This window comes from Chrysochloris asiatica, unplaced genomic scaffold (genome assembly GCF_000296735.1).
Source record: "Chrysochloris asiatica unplaced genomic scaffold, ChrAsi1.0 scaffold00113, whole genome shotgun sequence".
In the NCBI taxonomy this organism is placed as follows: Eukaryota; Metazoa; Chordata; class Mammalia; order Afrosoricida; family Chrysochloridae; genus Chrysochloris; species Chrysochloris asiatica.
The window spans coordinates 849,134-859,499 of NW_006408631.1; the positions used below are offsets into that span (position 1 = coordinate 849,134).

The 10,366-nt window shown below is 38.6% G+C and overlaps 1 protein-coding gene and 1 pseudogene across 2 annotated transcripts in view; one reads left to right on the forward strand and one right to left on the reverse strand.

Annotated features, from left to right (window-relative positions):
* The window catches only part of VEPH1 (ventricular zone expressed PH domain-containing 1), a 373,634-nt gene that overhangs the window by 218,821 nt on the left and 144,447 nt on the right, over positions 1–10,366 (forward strand). The window lies entirely within an intron of this gene.
* LOC102831251 lies at positions 952–1,971 on the reverse strand (annotated as a pseudogene).

The window sequence follows — 10,366 nt, forward strand, 5'->3', positions numbered from 1 at the left end:
CACAACTCAAAGGCATCAATTCTTCTATGATCTTCCTTATTCACTGTCCAGCTTTTGCATCCATATGAGGTTATTGAAAATACCATGGCTTGGGTCAGGTAGCCAATGCCTACCTGTCCTTGTCAACCCTGCGACAGAGGGGATAGGATTGATCCTTGATGTGAAGATTCCTTCCCTCTCAGTTGGTATTTTGATCTACTACATCCATAAGTATAGGTCAAGTTCATCAAATTATAGCCATTTACATGTGTTTCCTTTATCAATTTTTTTGTCTTCCTGTAGTCAAGTTCTGATCATTAAGCCATTGAAGCTATGTCAAATGGGTACTATCTGCAAGCTTGGGTGTTCTTGTGTGTCTCCCCTCACTTCATATCAGCTGGACACTTCAATCTCAGCTTTAGCCCTCCATGGCTATGTCTTTGTCAATGAGCTCAGCAGTCCCCAGGTCTCACCATACTTCCGACCAACCAGCCCTTCCTCTTCTCTCTCTCACCTCCAGGTCAACGGGAGTCTATGGAATGTGGTCAAACACAGCCCACATCTTCATAGCTGCCTTTCCCCCACTTTCACTCACCAGTAGACCAACATGGTTACCAGCAAGCTTACTTGCCTGCTCATGGGTTGCCTTTGAGTTTCAGTCTTGGATAGGGGATTTGTCCTGAAGGGACTTGATTGCTTGCCTTGATGACTCCCCGGCAAATAACTTGTTGAGTCAGTTTTAACTCACAGAGATCTATAAAGGATCTTTAATTCTAGAAAAATCCCATGATTGTCTTCAGTGTTGCTCTCATATCACCTTGTCATTAAAACAGACTCCGTGCACTTCATGGAGCATTCATTTCTCAATTCAGTTTTCATTGACTGGATTGTTAAATAGTTTTGTTTCATAGTTCAACATTATAATTTCCCATTTTCTCCTACAGGGAAAAAATACATCTAAATGAATGTTCCTCATGCCTCAGTAGGACTGGCTACCATGTTGTTAGGTATATCTGGGAGCTGAGAGGACATGAATGCCACTTCACGGCCAGTAGAATTAGAGCCTGATCTCCTTCTGAAAAATTGACCAGTTGCTGAAAAGCAGGCTGATGTATGTCACTTGGCAAAGTAAAGTCACTCAGTACTTTCCAAGGAGGTTGGTAACTGCACCTTCACTGGGTTAGCCTGTTAGCCACCATCGTGTCTCTCTGGACTAGCAGGCACCATGGGAGTTCCTGTCATCCCCTGGATGTTAGTTTTGTCATTAGGCTGCTGCTGTTAGAGTTGCTTCATCATGATGGTCCGCTTCTTATCCTTACACCGCTTGTTTTGAAACCAGACCGGGATCACACAGGGACTGAGGCCCATCATCTCCAACAGTTGCATCGGGCCGTGGTTTGGCGGTGTAGCAGGTCTGCAAGGTGTGCAACTGTTTCTCATTCAGCACAGTCCGCACGTGGGTCGTCTTCTTTGATTGTGGACGTGGGGCCGCAGGGTCGGCTGCCTGGCAAAGATGGGCTCAGCTGCCATTGGCAGTGGCCGCGCCGGGTGCAGGGGGCTGAGCGGGTCGGGCACCTGGGCTGGCTCTTTCCACCACATCATGGTCCGCAAGACAGAAGAGCCCACCCTCCAGCAGCGCAAACTCCTTTGAACCAATGCCCTTGCAGTTAATAGTTCAGTGCTTATCCTGTGGCGCCACATAGAGCATCTTAATATTAATGAAGATGATTGGGGGAAGGGAGATGGTTACTGATTTCTCAGTTTTCACGGAAGGAAAAAATAAAATTCAATTCAATTCAGCAGCCCCTCCTCCCAAAGTAATTAGAAGGATGAAATACAGTGACTCTTCCTTGATGGTAAGCCATATTTTTGCAATCACTCACCACTAACTGCTGTCTTCTTGTAGCAGCATCTGTTTTTCGGGCCTACTTGATTTTACATTACTGTCGATACCTAAGGTACCTGCGCACCCAGGACCATCTGCAAGGACATCTGCAGACAACCTGCGCTAATTTACCTTTAGATTTATGTTATATGATAGTTACATTTGGGAAAAGACTGACTCAGCAGAGAAATCAGAGAGAGAGAGAGAAACAATGGGCATTTGTCATGTGGGACCTGCAGAAGAACCCTGGCTACCTCCTCAAAGTCTACATAGTGACTCAACTAAAGAGGAAGGGTTAGAATTTTAAAAAGAGAAATAAAATTAGCTCTATCCTCTTTTGCTATACTTGTTATTTCCATTTTATTCTAGGAACTGAGTAAAAGATGTAACAGGCTCCTCAGGAAGAGTTAGGAAGGGTTAAGGAAGAGTATCCAATGATATATTAGAGGAAAAGGTGTTGGTTGAAAAACAATAGATCCATAAGACATCTAGAAATATATACAGAGTCTTAATCAAAAGCCCCTAGGAGTTCCTAAACATTGATGTGGAAAGAGACTAGTTTTTGTGAAGTAAATTATTTTGCCAGGCAATTAAAAACACCAGGGCTTGAATCAGGCATACCTTAGTACTCAAACTGACAGCTTTGCTTTTGAACACTTTTAAGAAGTCTTTTGTAGTGGATTCACCTAATGCAAGAAGTTACTTGATAGTGAATAATTGTTATCAGGACTGCTTGTGAGAGTTGGAAATGTAAAGGTAGATGTTTTGTAGCAAGGAGGGGAGTGATTAACTTTTCAGCCTAGGAGCTGAGGTCCCTGGGACCATCAAGGGAGAAGACTGGAGAGTGGGACCCTACCCAGAGAAGCAGTGATGCCTGAGATGGAGGCAGAGATGATGATGTAGAGAGATGGAGCAGTTGGGGAGTTTAGACACAGAGAGGGAGAGGAGCTATGTGCTGATGACTGGGGGTCAGGCTTGTAGTGTATACCCTTTGGTTGGTTGATGATGCATGAAGGGGATTGTAACCATGGCAATGAAATGATATATGATAGGATGAATGTAAAACTAATGTTCTCCCATGTAAACTATTACATAATTCACAATAAAACATTTAAAAAAAAAAAAAAAAAGAAGTCATTTGACTTCTTGACTGTTGCTTCCATAAACACTGACTGTGGATCCAAGCACACTGATGTCTGTGACAACTTGAATCTTTTCTTCATTTATCATGGCGTTATTTATTGGTCCAGTTGTAAGGATTTTCATTTTCTTTACTTTGAGGTGCATTTCCTACCTAAAGCTGTAGTCTTTGATCTTCATCAGCAAGTATTTCAAGTACTCTTTGCTTTCAGTAAACGAGATTGTGTCATCTGTATATCAAATGTTGTTAATAACTATTCCTCCAATATTGTTACCATGTTCTTCTTCATGTAATCCAGCTTCTCAAATTATCTGCTCAGCATACAGGTTGAGTAAATATGGTAAAAGAATACAACACTGATACACACATTTTCTGATTTTAAACCATTCAGTATCTCTTTGTTCTGTTCTGAGTACTGTCTTAGTCTATGTACAGGTTCCACATGAGCACAATTAATTTTTCTGGAATACCCTTTATTCTCAATGTTATCTATAGTTTGTTATGATCCACACAGTTGAATATCTTTGCATAGCCAATAAAGCACAATTCGCATCTTTCTGGTATTCTCTGCTTTCAGCCAAAATCCATCTGATGTCAGCAATGATATCCCTCATTCCATATCCTCTTCTGAATCCAGCTTAAATTTCTGGCAGCTCCCTGTTAATATACTGTTGTAATTGTTTTTATTTATTTTCAGCAAAATTTTATTGCAAGGGATATTAATGCTATTGTTTGATGATTTCCACATTCCATTGGGTCACCTCTCTTTAGAGCAGGCACAAATATGGATCTCTTCCAATTGGTTATCCAGGCAGCTCTCTTCCAAATTTCTGGGCATAGATGAGTGAGTCTCTCCTGTGCTGCATCAATTTCTTGAAGCATTTCTATTTCTATTCTGTCAATTCCTAGAGCTTTGTTTTTCACTAAAGTCTTCAGTGCTTTTTGGACTTCTTTCTTCATTACCATCATTTCTTGATCATATGCTACCTTTTTAAATGATTGAATGCTGACCAATTCTTTTTAGTACAATTGCTCTGTATATTCCATCCATCATCTTTTGATAGTTTCAGCATCATTTAATATTTTGCCAAGAGAGTCCTTCAGTATTGCAACCCAATATTTGAATTTTTCTTCACTTCTTTCAGTTTAAGAAATCCCGAGTGCGTTCTTCCCTTTTGCTTTTCTAACTCCAGGTCTTTGTATGTTTTATTATAATTCTTGATTTTGTATTCTTGAGCTGCCTTTTGAAATTTTCTGTTCAGTTCTTTTGCTTCATTATTTCTTCCAGTTGTTTTAGTTTTTCCATGTTCAGGAACAAATTTTAGAGTTTCTTCTGACATCCATTTTGGTCTTTTCCTACTTTCTTACGTTCTTAATGACCTTTTGCTTTCTTTGTGTATGATGTTCTTGATGTCATCCCACAACTCTTCTGGTCTTCAGTCTTTAGTGTCTAATGCAACATATCTATTATTGAGATAGTCTGTAAATTCAGGTGGGATATCTTAAAAGTCATATTTTGGCTCTCATGGACTTGTTTTGATTTCCTTCAGTTTCAGCCTAAACTGACTTATAAGCAATTGATGGTTTGGAATAAACAGTCAGCTCCTGGCCTTGACTTGGCTGGTTATATTGAGCCTTATCATAGTCTCTTCCCATAGATAATGTCAATTTTGACCTGTGTATTTCATCTGGTAAGGTCCATGTGTATGGTCACCTTTTATTCTGGCCAGTAGAGGTATATGCAATGAATAAGTCACTGATCTTACAAAATCTTATCATGTAATGCACACCATCATTTCTATTACCACACATGCATTCTTCCTCTTTGTTTACAATGTTCACAATCCAATCATCAGTAATTATCAATGCAACTTGATTGCATGTTTGATCAATTTCAAACTGAAGAAGTTGGTAGAATTTGGTAGAAGTTGGTAGAATTACTCATTGACTTAAGTTGTAGATAAGATTAGTGGTATTAACTGATCTTCCTTGTAGACATACGGATATTATCCTATCACAGACAGCATTGTACTTCACGTTAGATCTTGAAATGTTCTTTTTGATAATGAATGTGATGCCACTCCTCTACAATTTTTCATTCCCAGCATAGTAAACCATATGATTGTCTGATTCAAAATGGCCAATACCAGTCCATTTCAGCTCACTAGGATATCAGTCTTTATGTGCTTCATTTCGCTTTTGACAACTTCCAATTTTCCTAGATTCATACTTTTTACATTCCACGTTCCAATTATTAATGGATGCTTGCAGCTATTTCTTCTCATTTTGAGTTGTGCCACATCAGCAAATGAAAATGCTAAAAGCTTAACTCTATCCATGTCATTAAGGTCAACTCTACTTTGAGGAAGAAACTCTTCCCCAATTGTATTTTGAGTGCTTTCTAACTTGAGGGTCCCATCTTTTGACATATCTATGTTCTGCTGTTATTCATTAGGTATTCACTGGCTAACCATTCAGAGGTGGTCCTCTCTCCTTCATGCATGTCTGTCTTAGTCTGGGAACTCTGTTGAAACCTGTCTACCTTGGTGACCCTGCTGGCATTTAAAATACCAGTGGCATTTCTTGCACTATCACAGCAACACACAAGCCATCACATATGACAAACTGGCAGACGAGAGTTGGTTGACTAGATTAGGAGATAATTTAAAATGCTTGAAGACTCACTGGAAAAGGCTAGGGAGTTTGATGCTGAGAAAAAAAAGAGAGAAGAAAATGGGATATAATGTCAATTACATTTTGAGGTCATCATATCATGGCCAAGATTTACCCATTTATTTTTAATGGCCACTAGATCCAGTATGGTGTTCAAGATCCCACATGACCTGATCCCAGCACAGCTCTCTTCTCACCTGCCACAACCTACCCCATTTCCCAGGTTCTTTCCCACTTCAGCATCTTGCCAAGACTTAGACCACTTTCTACTTGACTCTTCCACTCTCTTGTTCTTATTTGTCCTTTTGGTCTTAGCATAAATGACATTTCCTCAGACTTCCCCTCTATGTCCCCCAAAATCTAAATTAACTACTGGCAACTCTGGTGGTACAGTGGTTAAGTACTCAGTTGCTAATTGAAAGGCTGATAGTTCAAACACACCAGCAGCTCCAGAGGAGAAAGACCTGGTCATATGTTTCCATAAATATTGTTGTTGTTGTTTTTAAATGCTGTCAAGTTGATCCCGACTCTTGTGTAAGGTTTCCAAGGAGTGGCTGGTAGGTTTGAACTGCTAACCTTATGGTTAGTAGTCCAGTGCTTATCCTATAGTGCCACACCAGGACTTCCCCTTAAAAATTATACCTTTAGGAACTCTGTAGGACAGTTCTACTCTGTCACATCTGTCACATGAGGTATCCTTGACTCAAAATTGACCTGAAAACACATAACAACATTTTTTCCTTCATAGAACTTATCACATCTTATATATACATTTTCAGTGTGTTTTTTAAAAATTGTTTATCTCGTCCACTAGTCAAAACAAAAACCGCTTCTATTACCAACTACATACCCAGTGTCAGGCACATGCAGGAACTCAGTAAATGCATGTTGAATGAATAAACTTTTGAAAAATCTAATGAGTCTATGAATCTGTGTCTATGCTATACTGAAACTCCTTTTAATATTTTTTTTTAAACTGCTTAGAGAAACCAAATTTTTATAAGAAGCTCTGTTAGCCCAATCTAATATGGTCTGGATATTTCAGATTTCATTTTTATGTCTTCTATTTTGACCCTCTTCCCAAATGTCTCCCACCCCCAAAAATAAAAAGTATACAGTATTATTTGTAAAGTTTTGAACAAAACAACATATCTGTTATAAATAAGTTAAGCAGACCACCATCTAGTTTCTGGTCTTGGTTTTGTTAGTACCAGTCTTTGTATTAAGGAATTATAAATAAACTATTTATGTTTGAATTCAGCTTGTCCCTCTAGTTTCAGGCTTCACATGAACTTTGCTCTTTCAAATGGGTCAACTTATTGTTAGGAATAATAGCTAACTTTGTTGTTAGGTGCCATAGAGTCACCTCTGGCTCATAGAGACCCTATGCACACTGCCCAGTCCTGCACCCTCCTCACAATTGTTTTATTTGAGCCCATTGGTGTGGTGTAGCCTTTTTGTCAATTCATCTCACAGAGAGTCTTCTTCTTTCTCACTGACCCTATGATGGCCTTCTTCAGAGACTGATCCCTCCTGATAACATGTCCAAAGTTTATGAGAAGAAATCTCATCATCCTCATTTCTAAGTTACATTAGACTCTTCTTCTTCTGAGACAGATTTCTTTGTTCTTCTGATAGTCCATTGTACTTTCAATATTCTTTACCAATACCATAATTCAAATGCATCAATTCTTCAATCTTCCTTGTTCATTGTCCAACTTTCACATGGACATAAAGCAACTGTAAATACCGTGGCCTGTGTCAGTTACATCTTACTCCTCAAAGTGACACCTTTGTTCTTCCATACTTCAAAGAGGTCTTTTGCAACAGATTTGCTCAATGCAATATGTTGTTTGATTTCTTGACTGCTGCTTCCATGAACACTGATTGTGGATTCCAGGAAAATGAAATTCTTGATAACTTCAATTTTTTCTCCATTTATCATGATGTCTATTGGTCCAGTTGTAAGGATTTTTGTTTTCTTTCTTTTAAGTTGCAATATATATTGAAGGCTGTATTCTTTGATCTACATCAGCAAGTACTTTAAGTCCTCTTGCTTTTCAAGATTGCTTCAATCTTGTGTGCAAGATTGTTTCATCTGCACATCTCAGGTTGCTAATGAGCCTTCTCCAATCCTGATGCCATGTTCTTCTTCATATAATCTAGTTTTTCATATTGTTTGCTGAGTAAACAGACTGAATAAGTATGGTGAAAGGATATGAACCTGGCACATACTTTTCCTGATATTAAACTATTCAGTATCTCTTTGCTCTGTTCTTAGCCTATGTACAAATTCTTCATTAGCACAATTAAGTTTTTGGAATATCTAATCTTGATATAGCCATAGTTTGTTAGGATCCACCTGTCAAATGCCTTTGAATAGTCAATAAAACACAAGTAAACATCTTTTTGGTATCCTTTGCTTCAGTCAAGTTCTTCTGACAGCTGCAATGATATCTGTCATTCTATTTCCTCTTCTGAATTTAGTTTGAATTCCTGGTAGTTCCCTGTCGATGTACTGCTGCAACTGTTTTTTCAATTATCTCAACAAAATTTTACTTGCATGATACATTAATTATGTTAGCCTACAATGCCTGTATTATAGGATAAACTTTCTTTGGAATGGGCATAAATATGAATTTCTTCCAGTCAGTTGGCCAAATAGCTATCTTGCAAATTTCTTGGCACATCCAGTACTGCAGTTTGTTGAAACATTTCTATTGTTATTCCACTTGGGCCTAGATCCTTAATTTTCACTAATGTCTTCAGGGGAGCTTGAACTTCTTCCTTCTGCATATCATTTCTTGACCATATGTTTTTTCCTGAAATGGTTGAATATCAACCAATTCTTGTTGTACAGAGACTCTGTACTTCCATCTTTTGATGTTCCTTGTATCATTTAATATTTTGCCCATTTATATTTACATTTGTATTTATTATTTAACATTTAATATTACAACCCTTGTTTTGAATTTTTTTTTCAGTTCTTTCAACTTGAGAAATGCTAAACATGTTCTTCGCTTTGGGTTTCTTAAGTACAACTCTCAGCACATTTCATTGTAATACTTTATCTTCTTGAGCTGCCCTTTGAAATTTTCTTTTCAGCTCTTTTACTTCATCATTTCTTCTATTTGCTCTAGCTACTCATATGCATGTGAAAGCTGGACAGTGAATAAGGAAGACTGCAGAAGAATGAATGCCTTTGAGTTATGGTGTTGGAGGAGAATATTGAAAGTGCCATGGGCTGCCAAAAGAACCAACAGATCTGTGTTGGAAGAAGTGCAGCCTGAGTGCTCCATGGAGGCCAGGATGGCCAAACTTTGTCTCTCATACTTCGGATATATTGTCAGGAGGGAACAGTTACTGGAGAAGGATATCATGTTTGGTAAGGTGGAGGGTCAGAGAAAAAGAGGAAAACCCCCCAACAAAATGGATTGGCAAAGTGGCAGCATCAATGGATTCAAGTGTGGCAACAATTGTGAGGTCAGCCCAGGACCGGGCAATGTTTTGTTCTGTTGTGCATAGTGTTACTATGAGTCAGTACTGACTCAATGGCACCTAACAACAACAAGAACTCTATGTTCAAGAGCAAGTTTCAGAGTCTCTTCTGACATTCACTTTGGGCTTTTCTTTCCTGCCTTTTTAATGACTTTCCTCATGTTCTTGATGTCATCCTGTGACCTTGAGTCATTAGCATATATTGCATCAAATATGTTCTTGATATGATCTCTACATTCAGGTGGAGTATATTCAAGGTCGTATTTTGGCTCTTTTGAGCTTGTTTTATTTTCTTCAGCTTCAGTCTGGGCTTCGATATGAACAATTGATGGCCTGTTCCACAGTCGACCCCTGGCCTTTTGTGACTGATATTGAACTTCTCCATCATCTCTTCCCACAGATATCAGTTTGATTCCTGTATATTCCATCTGGCAAGGTTCATATATATAGTCACCATTTGTGTTGTTAAGTGCCGTAGAATCAATTCTGACCCATAATGACCCTGTGTAGGGTTTCCAAGGAGCAGCTGGTGAGCTTGAACCACTGACCTTGCACTTCAAGTGACTTTGCAGTCTGACACATTAGCCCATAGCTCCACACCAGGATTCACCATTTATGTTGTTGAAAAACAGTATTTGCGATGAAGAAGTCATTGGTCTTAAAAATTCTATCATGTGATCGTCAGGATTATTTCTATCACCAAGGACATTATTTTCCAACTCTCAATCCCTCCTTTCTTTCCAACTCTCTAATTCTAATCATGGTAGTTGTCAATGTATCTTGATTGCATGTTTGATCTATTTCAGATGCAAGAAGTTGGTAGAATTTTTCAAATTCTTCATTTTTGGCAATGGTAGTTGTTGCATATATTTGAATAATGATCGTATTAACTGGTCTGCTTTGTAGGCATATAGATATTAACCAATCACAGACAATACTGTATTTCAAGATAGATATTGAAATGTTCTTTTGACAATGACTACAGCACTCTCCCTCTTTAGTTTGTCATTCCTGGCATAGTAAGCCATGATTCTCCCTCAAAATGACTAGGATATCTGTCTTTATGCATATCTATCATATGTTTGGGAGTCCTGGTGTGGCCCTGTGGGCTAATTATCAGACTGCAAATTCATTTGAACTGTAAGGTCGTTGATTCAAGATCACCAGCTGCTCTTTGGAAACCCTATACC